We start from the raw sequence: 14,776 nt of genomic DNA, 5'->3' as shown, positions 1-14,776 counted from the left end.
GTGTTTTAGAATGAACTTTGAAAGTTTTGATTGAAAGAAAGTTTGTTTTGAAGGATTTGAAGTTTGATCGAATTAAAGTTTGTTTTGAAAGAATGAAAGTTTGTCTTAATTGACTGGAAATTTTATCTTATTTGAAGTCTTTGTTTTCGAAAATCTAGTTTATTGTTTAAAGTTTTGAAAATTGTACTAAATATTTTTAAAGGACTTTAAAAGTTTTGATTTGTTCGTAGTTTTGTTTACGAATGTTTTGAAAGGAAAATGAATTTTGAAATTCGTTATGGAAATTGCTTATTGAGTATTTTTGTACTCATTTTTTTTATGTTTTCTAAATGTTTTCAGATGAAGGTTCAAATGACTGCTCAGATAGTGATTGAGGAATAGCGTTCTGGCATGAGGAGTTGAAATCTTTAGTATTTTCCATTGTTATTAGCTTATGAGAACTTAGTTAGTTATGGTAGTTATTCTTTGGCTTTATTCTAGTGTAGGTTTTTTTTTTTGTTTGAAAGTTGGACTTGTCCTTATCTTTTGTCATAGTATCGTATTAAATAAAGAATTCTTTCCGTTAATTTAGTGTTTAGTTGTTTACGCTTCCGTATTTTGTCAGAATGACCGTATTGGAAAATACGGGTTGTTACACTTTTAGTAACGTTCCCTGTTTGAATGTTGAAAATCCTGGGGCGTTACATGAACTCTCTCCTATTTTACAAATTTTAGATATATCTTGTGTCTATTGTGGTGATAACCACTTGTATGAGAACTGTCCAGCTAATGCAGCGTTTATTTTCTATGTAGGTCAAGGTACCCAGCGGAATTTCAACCCGTATTCAAACACTTACAACCCTGGATGGAGGCACCATCCAAACTTTTCCTGGAGTAACCAAGGAGTAGCTAGTAGCAGTGCACATCAACAATACAAGCAAAACTACACTCCTCCTGGTTTTCCAACTCAACCGACGTCGCAGCTGCAACAATAGAATCAGCAAAGAGGTCAAAATACTACTCAGCAAAGTGGTAGCAACGCAAGTTTGGAGGCCATGATGAAAGAGTTCATGACAAGAACTGACGCTGCGATAAGAAGCGTGGAGATGCAAGTGGGGCAGATTGCAAATGACCAGAAATTTAGACCCTAAGGTACATGCCTGGACACACAGAAAACCCGATGCGAGATCGTGAGGGAAAGGAGCACTGTAAGGCGGTTATCACGAGAAGCGGATTAAGTTATGATGGATCCTCACTTCCAGACGAAGGAACTAATGCAGGTACACTTGTTCCTGCATCCACCTCCAATCCACAACAAGAAGAGAATGTAGAACCTGTAAGTTCAGAAGAAAAAGGTAAGAAGGCGGATAAAGGTAAGCAAGTAGTTCCCAACACTAGTCCACAGGTAGGTAATATTAAGATTCCTCCACCTTTCCCCCAAAGGCTAGTTAAAAAGAATCAGGATAGTCATTTTAAGAAGTTCTTTGAGATTCTAAAACAGTTGCATATCAATATACCTCTCATAGATGCTTTAGAACAAATGTCTAACTACACTAAGTCTTTAAAAGACATCATATCTAGGCTTAAGAATTTAGGTGAGCATGAGACGGTAGCCTTGACAAAGTGTAGTAGTGATGCTCTAAGGAATCCATTGCCTGTTAAATGTAAGGACCTAGGTAGTTTCACTATTCCTTGCTCAATAGGAGGTAAAAACCTAAGAAGAGCATTGTGTGACTTAGAAGCAAACATTAATCTTATGCCTCTTTCTATCTTTAAAGAGTTAAATATAGGAGAAGCTCGTCCCACTACTTTCACTTTACAACTAGCTGATAGATCCATAAAGAAACCAGAAGAAAAAATAGAAGATGTGCTTGTTAAAGTTGATAAGTTTATTTTTCCCGCTGATTTCATAATTTTGGACTGTGAAGCAGATCTTGAGGTGCCGATCATTCTTGGGAGGCCATTTTCAGCAACTAGAGATACGGTTTTCAATGTCAGGAAAGGAGAGATCACGATGAAGGTCAATGATGAGCAGGTAACCTTCAATGTCCTCGATGCGATGTGTCTCCCAGATGAAGTCGATGAGTGTTCTACAATAGGGGCAATCATAGAGGAACTCTAGCAAATGATGGTGGAAGACTTAGAAGCAGATTTAGAGGCTGCAGAAAAAGAATCCAAAATTGCGCCTGGTGCAATTTTGCCCCAATCTGAGCGTTTTGAGTTTTTGCAGCCGACAATAACGGATTTGAAGGCCTTGCAACCTTCCATCATTGAACCTCCAGAATTGGAAAAGAAACCCCTACCTTCTCATTTAAAATATGCTTATTTGGGTTTAAACGATACTTTGTCTGTTATCATTTCTTCATATTTGTCTAATGAACATGAATCTTTGCTTTTGCAGGTTTTATCAAAGTACAAGAGGGCTATTGGATGGACCATAGCGGACATAAGAGGAATTAGCCCTACATTTTGCATGCACAAAATCATCCTGGAGGAAGGAGCCACCAATTCTATCGAGTGCCAAAGGAGGCTTAACCCAAAAATGAAAGAGGTGGTCAAAAAGGAAATCATAAAATGGTTAGATGCTGAAGTGATCTACCCCATCTCGGATAGCAGCTGGGTTAGCCTGGTTCAATGCATTCCCAAGAAGGGTGGTATGACGGTGATTACAAACGACGACAACGAGTTGATCCCAACTAGAACGGTGACTGGTTGGAGAGTGTGTATGGACTACCGTCGGTTAAACAAGGTAACTCGAAAAGACCATTTTCCATTACCCTTAATTGACCAAATGCTTGATCGTCTTGCAGGGAAAGAATGCTATTGTTTCTTCAATGGGTATTCTGGTTACAACCAGATTACTATAGCTCCGGAGGACCAAGAAAAGACCACATTCACGTGTCCCTATGGGACATTTGCATTCCGGAGAATATCGTTCGGTCTTTGTAATGCTCCTACTACCTTCCAGTGATGCATGACCGCTATTTTTTCAGACATGATAAAAAGCATGGTAGAGATTTTCATGGATGATTTTTCTGTGTTTGGTGAGTCGTTTGATGTTTGTTTAGAGAACTTAGAGAATGTTTTAAAAAGGTGTGAAGAGACTAACCTTGTGCTTAATTGGGAAAAGTGTCATTTTATGGTACGTGAAGGTATAGTCTTAGGTCACAGAATTTCAGAAAAAGGAATTGAGGTCGATAGGGCTAAAATAGATGTGATTGCTAAACTATCCCCTCCTACAACTGTAAAAGGTGTTAGAAGTTTCTTCGGACACGCGGGTTTCTACCGCCGTTTTATAAAAGATTTTGCGAAAATTTCTAAACCTTTGTGTCAGTTATTGGAAGTGGATCGACCCTTTGTTTTTTATGAACATTGTTTGAAAGCTTTTGAGACACTTAAGAATGCACTTAGCTCAACACCTATCATAATTAAACCAGATTGGAACTTGTCATTTGAACTAATGTGTGATGCAAGTGATTTTGTTGTAGGTGTGATGTTGGGTCAACGAAAAGGTAAAATTCTTCATCCTATTTATTATGCAAGTAAAACTTTGAATAGTAATCAGTTGAACTATGCTGTGACTGAGAAAGAACTTTTGGCTGTTGTTTTCGCATTTGATAAGTTTCGTTCATATTTGATTGAGACTAAAGTGATAGTGTTTACTGATCATTCTGCACTTAAATACTTGTTTGCTAAAAAAGAAGCTAAGCCTAGGTTGATTAGATGAATCTTGTTGTTACAAGAGTTTGACTTAGAGATAAAAGATAGAAAATGAACAGAAAACCAAGTAGCGAATCATTTATCTAGGCTAGAGTCTTCTTTGAAACATGATAGTTGTGAGATTGAAGAGCATTTTGTGGATGAGTATCTTTTAACTATTTCTGAAGTCCCTTGGTATGCTGACTATGCGAACTAACTGGTGAGCAAAGTAATTTCTAATGATTTGAGTAAGCACCAGATGAAGAAGTTCTTTCATGATGTTAGGTTTTATAGATGGGATAAACCTTTCTTGTTTAAACTAGGACCTGACAATATTCTTCGTAGGTGTGTTGCTGAGCACGAACAAAAGGAGATTCTAGAGGCATGCCAAAAATCACCATATGGTGGGCATTTTGCTGGACGTAAGACTGCAGCAAAGGTCCTCCAAAGTGGTTTCTTTTGGCCGTCTCTATTTCGAGATGCTCATATATTCACTCAAGGATGTGTCCGCTGTCAAAGATCAGGTAACTTGACAAGGAAGCATGAGATGCCCTTAAACCCAATATTGGAAGTTGAACTTTTCAATGTTTGGGGCATCGACTTCATGGGTCTGTTCCCACCTTCATTTGGTAAGAATTACATTCTCTTAGCTGTTGATTATGTCTCGAAATGGGTTGAGGCTTTGGCCACCCCTACTAACAATGCCAAGGTAGTTTCTCTCTTCTTGCAAAGGTTTATTTTTACTAGATATGGTACACCTAGATGCTTGATTAGTGATGAGGGTACGCACTTTTTGAATAGGGCAGTAAGTAATTTGCTTAAAAAGTATAACAGTCACCATAAAATGGCTACTGCATATCACCCACAAACTAATAGACTAGCAGAGGTATCAAATAGGGCAATAAAATCAATTTTAGAGAAGTCCGTGAATGTAAATAGGAAGGATTGGGCTATTAAACTTGATGATGCGTTGTGGGCGTATAGAACTGCTTATAAAACTCAATTAGGCATGTCCCCATATCGCATTGTTTTTGGTAAAGCATGTCATCTTCCGTTAGAATTAGAACATAGAGCATATTGGGCTACGCGGAAACTAAAAAAAAATTTTGATTATGTTGCTGCAGGTGAAGCGAGATTGCTCCAGTTACATGAGTTGGATGAATTTCGTCAGTTTTCTTATGAGAATACTAAGATGTACAAAGAACAAACTAAGAAGTGGCATGATAAAAAGATAATGGACAAGAATTTAGAACCTGGAAACTTAGTTTTGCTTTTTAACTCACATTAAAGTTGTTTCCAGGTAAGCTTAAGTCTAGATGGTCGAGCCCATTCGTAGTTGAACATGTTTATCCACATGGAGCGGTGGATTTAAAGGGTTCTAATGGTAATATCTTTAAGGTAAATGGGCATCGAGTTAAGAAATATTATGGCGAATATATTGACAGAGGTAAAACCTCTGTAATACTGAAAGACCCATGAGAAACAGTGGAAACAGTCCCTCAGACAGTTTGGGGGACGTTGTTATGTAAAATATTTTTTGTCTTTTCTTTTGCGAAATTTTTACATTTTCCTTAAGGCTTTTTTGTGTAGATTCCAAATCTAATTTTTGTTTTTGCATTTGAATTTTGCAGGATCAAGATCCGACCCTCGTCTTGAGACAAAATCGATTTTTTTCTAGTTATGGTTAGGGCTTTCGTGGGCTTTATGTGGGTTATATTTAAATGGGCTTTGGGTTGTTTTTAAATCAAAAAGAGGCCCAATTTTAAACCCAATTATGATATAGAAATGAGTCATCACGGAGTGTATGAGGAAAGCCTACAAGAGGAGGAAGCTCAAATCAGCTCGAAGCTTATGCTCAAAGTCAACCCAATCATGAGCCAATCATTATGCCACAAGGTCCAATCACAAGAGTAGAGCTAAAAGACTACAAGAAAGGTGGAATGGTCACTTCCAAGCTAAGGTGTTCACATTTGGTGAAGAGTTGCATCCCTTCAAGCTTGAAAAGACATCTTGTCCTCCAAGAAACTTCATGAATCTAAAAATCCAGATTCATCCACATATTTAATTTATTATGTATTTTTCAAGGGTTGTGTCTTTTCATCCAAGGGTTGTGTCTTTTCATTATGTCTTTTGAATTACCATAAATATGGACGTACATTTGCTTTCCAAACACAACATTTTGATGAATGAATATTTCAGATTGAGTTTAGTCTCTCTCAAGCTTTTAAGCTTTCTTTGTATTCTTGTGTTAGAATGCATGTTTTAGAACTTTCAATCTAGTTTGGTCCATTAGGTTGTGGAGAGTTTGAAATCTTGAATATAGGAACAAGTTCTCCTTTATTCTTGATCATTGATCATCTTTTCCAAGCATAAATCTGTTTAGCTTTCTTGCGTTGATTCATCATCTTGTTATTGGGGTTATTCTTATTATTGTTGTGGGGGTTCACCTTGTATAAGGGAGTTCTCATGCATAATTGAGTTAGTTCCTTTATCAAATTATGTCTTTAATAGGTTTTAAAACATAAAACAAAAAGCCCTAAGATTTGAAAACACCTCATTCACGATTTTTACCACAATTTTCTCACTTGTTTTCAAATATTTTCTCAAGAAATCTCAAAGTCTCTTTCATCTCTCTCTTTTTCGGCACTTTTAGGGTTTGTTGGAGGGATTTTTGTTGTCGATCGTGAAGCAAACTCAAGAACCATTGAAGGTTCATCTTCCTCCAAGCCACACAACAAAGAGATGGAAAAGAAGAGAGTGTTGTTGCCTCCACCAACCAAACCGGATATGATTCCTCTTTAACCTCCTAGGATTTCTCATGAAAAGTTAGTTTTTGATCCTAGGGAACAAAGAAGAAAATATGAGGAAGCTATAAGAATGAACCCTAGGAGAAATCGATCCATAGGTGGTAAAAATTCTGAAAAAATCAATATGGAATCTCATGATGCTAGGGTTAATAAAGAGGGTCATAGTGAAAAGAAATTATGAGGTGTTAATAAAGTTTATCTTCTAAAAAACCAATCTCTAGAGGAAAAAGGTGTTGTCATAGATGAAGAAATAGCTAGACTTCAAGAGAGAGCGGAGATGTTCAGTAAAAATAACGAAATTAGGGACAAAGAGAATGAGAGGGTTTATGCGAAAATTGAGGAAATAAACATAAAATGGCAAGAATTCATGGAAAATTCAAAGAAAGTGAGCGAAGTGATTCAACTTGAGTTAAATAACATGAGTATACGTCGTAGGATGAATCTTCTCAAGATAACCCCGTTTCCGAGTCTTTAGAACTTTCTATGCCTCCCCCTCTTTCCACTACTGTTGCTGTGCATGTTGAAGGTCAAGAATAGGTTAGTGGAGACTCAGAACACGACACAGAGCCCTTGGAGCACTCAGATTCGACCACGGTCGAAATTCAATGCCAAATTGCGCCTGGCGCAATTATGGATGAGACTCCACCGGCCACTCTACAAGGTATTTTGTCTCCATCTTTTCCAGATCCTATCTTGACTAAAAAGCCCCTAGTTTTTTATGATTTAGAATAGGAAAGGACAACGCTGAAAATTGTCGAAATTTTGGTGGCGTTGAATGAAGCAAGGGCAGAAGACCCATTGGAGGATGATGGAAATTGTGGGGCAGCACAAGAACAATTGAATGTTGATAGAGAAGATGAAGATTTTGGAGAATTACCCCAAGAAGTGCATGGAGATGAGTTTGAGGACGAGGAAGACAATGACGATATCTCACAATATGAAGTGAGAGTACAAACTCCGGTACACGAATCTCAGCAAGTTGATGAGGAGCCCCCTGCACAAGAGCAAGAAGGAACATCCGGTCCTATGGATGTCCTTAGTGAGGCCATGGAGGAATCATCTTCTTCTTCTTCACAAGGTAAGACTCCTTCCTTGTCGAGTTTGAATGTTTCTGACCCAAACTTTGTTGCTACTAGAGAGACTACAGATGAGGAGGTGAGTTTGACCAAAGTGGTAAAGAAAACGCAAAAGAAGAAAAAAGTGGCAGAAATTGCGCCAGACACAATTCTAGGCCTAGGGCCCACGCCGCTGTAGCACGTTTGGCTGCCCAAAAAGAAGCCGAGGCTGGTCCATCAATGGTTACATTAACACCCCCCTCAAGCCAATGGATGTTGGGGCACATACATTGAGCTTGTTCATAAGTTGGAGAAAACACACAGCAGAAAGAGGTTTTGTGAGAAGATGATGATTTGTGCTGTCGAAGGTAAATGTTGAACCCTAATTTTTCTCGATTTTACCAGATCACGAAGAAAGTAGATATCAATTTCTACGTGTTTTGTTCTGGAATGCAACATAGGGTTGGAGCTGAGGTGCACCGAACTCAGATTATCACACCAGAGCATTGGAGGAGATGGAATAGTAATATGAAGTTCGTGAAATAGCATTTGAAGCAAGATTAATTCGGTCGCAACAAGAGCAAGAGCACGATACTCTACTTGTCTACTTGATGTAGATATAATCGATTGCTTTTTAGAACCCCATGATATAGGATTTGCTCCCAAATAAACATAGTAGCCTGAGGTTTAGTTTCTATCATCTGGATCTGATGCCCAATCGGCATTAGAATAACCTTGTAAAAGCATGGTAGTTGGTTTGCGTAGTAGTAATCCATGATTGAAATACCCTTTTAGATATCTAAGTATCCTTTTAACCATTTGCTAATGAGTGTTCATGAATTAACATGCTTTATTTACTGAAAAAGAAATTTCTGGTCTGGTGAGAATCACATACTGTAACGCTCCAACTACACTTCTCTAGAGAAAGGGGTCCGGAAGTAGATCACCATGTCTAGCAGAAACTAAAGCCCCACTGATCATAGGTGTAGATATAGCATTTGCTTCAAGCATTTTTGCTTTCTGAAGTAGGTCAGTAATATATTTTGATTGAGACAGGAAAAGACTATCAGTAGTAGGATAAGACACCTGAACCCCAAGAAAATAACTGAGTTTGCCCAGATCTTTGAGTGCAAATTTCTTATGAAGAGTGGAAATTAGAAATTCTACTTTAGAATCAGAGCTCGCTGTCAAAACAATGTCATCAACATATATTAGAATGTAACAACACTGTCCATTATGGATCCCAAAAAAGAGTGATGGGTCAGCACAATAACCAATAAAACCAAGAGAGACTAAAAATGTGCTAATCCTTTCAAACCACGCCCGTGGGGCTTGTTTTAAACCATAGAGAGCTTTTCGTAGCTTACACACGAGATGTTTAGAGCCTGTAGCAATGAAACCAGTTGGTTGTTCGATAAGTACAGTTTCTTGAAGAAGCCCATGTAAAAAGGCGTTGTTGATGTCAATTTGATGAAGATTCCAATTGTTAGCTAGGGCTAAAGTAAAGAGAACCCTTATACTGATAGGCTTCACAACTGGACTGAAAGTCTCTGAGTAGTCAATATCGACTGTTTGGTGAAAACCCTTGGCTACAAGGCGTGCCTTATAACGAGAAATAGACCCATCAGTGTTCCGTTTGATGTTAAACACCAATTTACAGCCCACTACCTTTTGATTTGGCATTGGATTTACCAGCTCTCATGTGCCATTTTTCATTAAAGTAGAATATTCTTCTTCCATAGCTTTCCTCCAATGATTATGCTTTAAGGCTTCCTTGGCCAAGGTAGGTTCAACTTGTTTATAGTCTGTGAGATAACCTTTGGGTTTTAATATTCCATTTTTAGCCCGAGTGATCATAGTATGAGTGTTGTGAGGATTTTCATGATGGACAGTACGTGGTATAGTAACCATAGGAGTAGGTGAGGTAGATGGTGTTACTGTAGAATTAGATTGATATGGTAGTGAGTGGTCTGGAGAAGAGGTATGTGGTGTTATAGGATTTAATAGAAGGTGGTATATAAGTGGAGATAGGGTCAGGGCTAAGATGTGGAGAGGAAGATGAAGTAGACAGAGGTTGGTTGATAGGAGATGTGTTTGGTACATGAGAGAAAGAAAGGGAAGGTGTGGATGAAGGAGAATAGTTAGAAGCTTGAGGTTGATTGTATAGGATAGGAAGAAATGTGTTAACAAAAGTCGAAGGAGAATCAGGATGAGAGTTGAGATTAAATTTGGTTTTAAAAGGAAAAGATGTTTCATTAAAGAGAACATGGCGAGATATGTAAAGACGGCAAGTGAAAGAGAGACACTTATAACCTTTATGAACATTACTATAGCCTATAAAAATGCTTGGAGTGGAACGAGGTTGAAATTTATGATCATTGTATGGTCTTAGACAGAGAAAACATAGACAACCAAAGGTTTTGAGGAAACTGTAGTTTGGTTTTTGTTTCAGAAGGTATTCCATAGGACTAATCCAATCAAGAATTGGTGTAGGTAGACGATTTATGAGGTACACGACAGTAGAGAAAGCATCATCCCAGAATTTTAGGGGCATAAAAGAGTGAGAAAGGAGTGTTAGGCCAATATCAATGACATGTCGATGTTTCCTTTCAGCGATACCATTCTATTGAGAGGTATATGGACATGAGAACCTATGTTCTATACCTTGAGTTTTTAGATACAGTGTAAATGTTTTAAATTCGCCACCTCTATCAGATTGAAAACAAATGATATTGGAATTTAAAAGCTTTTATGCTAAAGTTTTAAATTTTAGAATTGCAGAAAAGGCTTGAGCTTTAGTCTCTAAGAAGTAGATCCAAGTATATTTGGTATAGACATCAATAAATGTAATGTAGTATTTATAACCATTACGTGAAGTAGTAGAGGTGGGTCCCCATAAGTCATAAACAACTAGTTGGAGGGGAGTAGTATAGGAAGTAATGGAAGTGGGAAAGGGTAGAGAATGGCATTTGCCAATAGCATAAGAGTTGCAAAAAGACAAATTTTTATTGATATGTGTAGATGACATACATTCATGAAGAATTTTATTTGTAATAAGGGAGGAGTGATGACCTAATCTTCGATGCCATATATCAATGAGGGAATTATAATCTGTGATGGTACAAGAATTATGAGCTTTGGAGGTTTGAAGAACATGAGATTGAGTAGGAGTGCCCTTAGAACCTGTTGCTAGGGTTAATGAAGGAGGTCATAGTGAAAAAAGATTAGAAGAATTTAGCAAATTCTACCTTAGACAAAATCAATCCGTGGGGAGATAAGGTTCTGATTTAGAAGAAAGAATTGCTAGGATTAATGAGAGGATTGACATTTAAGAATAATAAAAGAGAGATTAGGGATAAAGAGAATGATCAAATATGTGCTAGGATAGCGGAGTTACACGCAAAATGGCAAAGGTTTATGGAAAATTCAAGGAAGATAAGTAAAGAAATTCAAATTGAATTAGATGGTATGAATAAATGCCATTGGTTAAATTCCCCTAAAAACAATCATGTTTACGATTCTTTAGAGTTGTTATCCCTCCCCCTCTTTCCGCTATTGTTGCTATGGCTATAGAATGTAAAGAACAGGTTAGTGGAGACTCTGAACACAACACAGAGCCATTGGAGCATTCAGATTCTGCCATGGTCGAGATTCATTGCCAAATTACGCCTGGCGCAATTTTGAAGGATACTCCATCGGCCACTTTACAATATATTTTGTCTCCCACTTTTTCATATCCTATCTTGACTAAAAAGCCTTTAGTTTTGATGATTTAGAACAGGAAAGAACAACGTAAAAAATTACCGAAATTTTGGTGGCCATGAATGAAGCAACGGGAGAATATCCATTGGAAGACGATGGAAACAGTGGGGAAGCACAAGAAAGGTTGAATGTTGAGGGAAACAATGAGGATCTTGGAGAATTAACCCAATAAGTGCATGGAGATGAATATAAGGAAGAAGAAGAAAACGTCGATATATCTCAATATGAAGTGAGAATACGAACTCCGGTGCATGAGTCACAAGAAGATGAAGAGGAGGCTCATGTTCAAGTACAAGAAGGAGCATCTGGTCGTATGGATGTCCCAAATGAGGCCACAGAGGAATCATCTTTTTCTTCTTCAAAAGATAAGACCCATTTTTTATTAAGTATGAATGTTTCTAACTCGAATTTGTTGCTACTGCAGAGAACGCAGAGGAAGAGGTGCACTTGGCTAAAGTGGTGAAGAAAACGAGAAAGAAGAAAGTTTCAGCCCAAATTGCGCCTGACATGATTTTCAAGGCACGTACCCGAGCAGCTGTAGCGTGTTTGGCTGCCCAAAAAGAGGCCGAGGCTGGTCCATCTAAAAAGGCCAAGAGGGCTAGGGGGATAAGAGATGCAGAAGTGCCACTTGAGGATGCCAACGAAGAGGAGGCCGATTATATTGAGCAAACACCATCCAAGGCGAAAAGGGTGAGGTTGGAAGTGAAAAGGCACGACTTCACTACACGTGAGATCCTAGTTTAGAAGGGCTTTGACGAAGAACAAGAGCCTGTGCCTGAGTATGTCAAGCGACGACTTGTGGAGAATGGTTGGGAGAAGTTGTTAGCCCTATCTACGCGTCTATCAGAGGCCTTGGTAAAAAACTTTTATGCTGCCATCAACCCAAACCGAGGAGACATAGTGAGAGTAAAGGGTAAAGTGGTAAACTTTTCACCTCCCATTATTAACACTCACTATGGTTTGTCAGATGTGTTTAATGCAATAGGTAATGACATGTTGGTGCATCCGACGAACGAATAATTGGATGAGGCACGTCGACTTATTTGTAGAACACACAAGACATGGATTGTCTCAACAACATGGAAGCTTTCCTTAAAGCCCCTTGACATCAATGAACAAGCAACGACTTGGATGTATGTGGTGAAGAATAGGTTGATCCTCACTTCTCAGGATTCCTCCATTAAATGCAATAGGGTGATGAGGGTGTACATCCTAATGAAGGGCATTGAGTTCAATTTTGGCGAACTCATAAGAAACGAGATTCGAAGTTGCTCAGAGAAAATAGTAGGTCCACTTGTTTTCCTTGATTAATAACTGAGTTATGCTTGTAGGCGGGAGTGGAGGTCGATGATGCAGATGTAGTGACGCCGAAGAAGAGCAGTCACATCTCTACGGAGAGTTCGGGGATATTCGATTGACCAGGAGGAAGACTCTCCCATTACCGCCGCGGATCCCGACACCAGAGGAGTGGTAACTAGGGAGCAATATGACGAGCTAAGGCACAATTACGAGCTTCTCTTGGCTACTTAACATGCCACATGTGAGTTCCTAAAGAAGTTCTACGGTGATGAAGCATCTTCTTTCCCCGATGAGCTTATGGCCGATTTACCATCTTCTTTCCAACCTACCGGTGATGATTGCTCGAATGAGGATGATGATGACTAGGGGAGTATCTCCCTCTTTTTACTTTGATAGTAGATGTTTTGGATATTCATCTTGTACATTAGATTGTTTAGGTTTTTGTTTTTGTTTTTGTTTTCTTTTTGCTTTTTTAGTTTGCTTGTTAGGTTTAGCTTAGTTTTAGTTTTAGGTTAACTATTGGGATGTTGTGCTATTAGGAACAAGTATATAAGTTTTGTTTCGGTACATGATTAAGTTTAAGCTTGCATGCTTCCTTGTTCTACTAGATTGTCCTTAGCTTCTTCAATGCATCTTTTCTAAACTCTCAACATGTTCATCTTTTTAATGAAATTCTTTCTTTTACTATTTGTTTTTGTTGAAGGGAACGAATCCCAAGCGGAATCAGTTGATCGCTTGTGATTCAACTTGAATTAGAAATTATACGATACCGGTTTTCAAAAACATAACATTCCTATTAAAAACGAGGTTAAGCCTCACAGGAGGAAGAAAATGACTTACATTTGTAGACCGTTCACAAAAACTTCTTCCTCGAACCCGACTTTTTGATTGACACTAACAAATGTTCCCCTATGCGAACACCACCACGAAGTTACCTTACTATATCTCTAGGATTAATAACCGGATTGTGGGATCATGGTTCATTGAAAGGAAACCAATGGGAATTGGGATCGTGAGAGAGGTATATGATGTTTTATGTTTTTGGAGAAAATCCAAAACCATCAACCAAAAAAACACAGACTTTCTGTGTTTATGAAATAGGGAGGAGAGAGAGGAATCGGAGTAACCTCCCACCCAACTGATGTGATGTTTGATTAATTAATTAAATTAATTAATCAATTATATATATAAATATATTTAATTAAATTAATAATTAATTAAATTAAAATCATTTTAATTTAATAATTTATATTGAATTAAATAAATAATTTAATTAAAACTAATTTAATTTAATTAATAATTAATTAATTCTTATTTAATTAAATCACATTTAATTAAATCAATTAATATTTGAATCATATTAAAATATACATTTATCTGATAACCTATAGTATTTAATATTAATCCAATTCATATTAAATTTTAACGAATAGTTTTAATATGAATCCAATTCATATTATTCTCTCATGTATATAGTTCTATAATGTATCATCATACATTATATTAAATTGTGTCATACACAATTAACTCAAATTCCCTTTAATTAAATTTGAGCAATTAAAATTTCTTCTAAGACTTAATGTTCTTAATTACCATTTATGAGCTAGCAGGGGACCTAATGGACCTATAGATCAGAAGCTCCAACGTTACGAGATTAATTGGTTAAACTCATTAACCACCTTAATCAACATATGTTAACTACGGAGTTACTCCACTAAAAATCCGAAACTGAAATATTCTCACTATAGAATGTTTCTAGAAATCGACCATTAATGATAAGTAATCCTTCACGAGTGTTCGTAACCACAGATGGGTCAAATTATCGTTTTACCCCTATATTACATCTTATTCCTTAAATACCACTGCTCTTCTAATGAACAAACCGGTTATGTTTCGACCAATAATCGAAAGTCCCTCTTGGGCCAGTGAGTGGGTGGGACCCCCCTTGTTCAAGTCATGGAGTCAGCATTTAAGAGAACACTCATCTACTCTTCTAAGGTCGGGCCAGTAATCAACATACGTTAATTACGGGTTACTCCACTAAAAACCCGCAACTGAACTATTCTCACTATAAAATGTTTCTGTGTCCACGGATATCGACCATTAATGACAAGTAATCATTCACGAGTGTTCGTAACCACAGATGGGTCAAATTACCGTTTTACCCTTGTGTTA

General features: G+C 37.6%; 1 pseudogene; it reads left to right on the top strand.

Annotated features, from left to right (window-relative positions):
- Positions 1 to 1,135: 1,135 nt before the first annotated feature.
- Positions 1,136 to 7,739, top strand: LOC148209684 (uncharacterized; annotated as a pseudogene).
- The last annotated feature ends 7,037 nt before the right edge of the window (positions 7,740 to 14,776 follow it).

This window comes from Momordica charantia, assembly GCF_013281855.1.
Source record: "Momordica charantia cultivar OHB3-1 chromosome 8 unlocalized genomic scaffold, Mcharantia_2.0 BLBB01000008.1, whole genome shotgun sequence".
Taxonomy (NCBI): domain Eukaryota; kingdom Viridiplantae; phylum Streptophyta; class Magnoliopsida; order Cucurbitales; family Cucurbitaceae; genus Momordica; species Momordica charantia.
The sequence above is the reverse complement of the archived record's forward strand: the minus strand, read 5'-3'. Positions and strand labels throughout refer to the sequence as shown.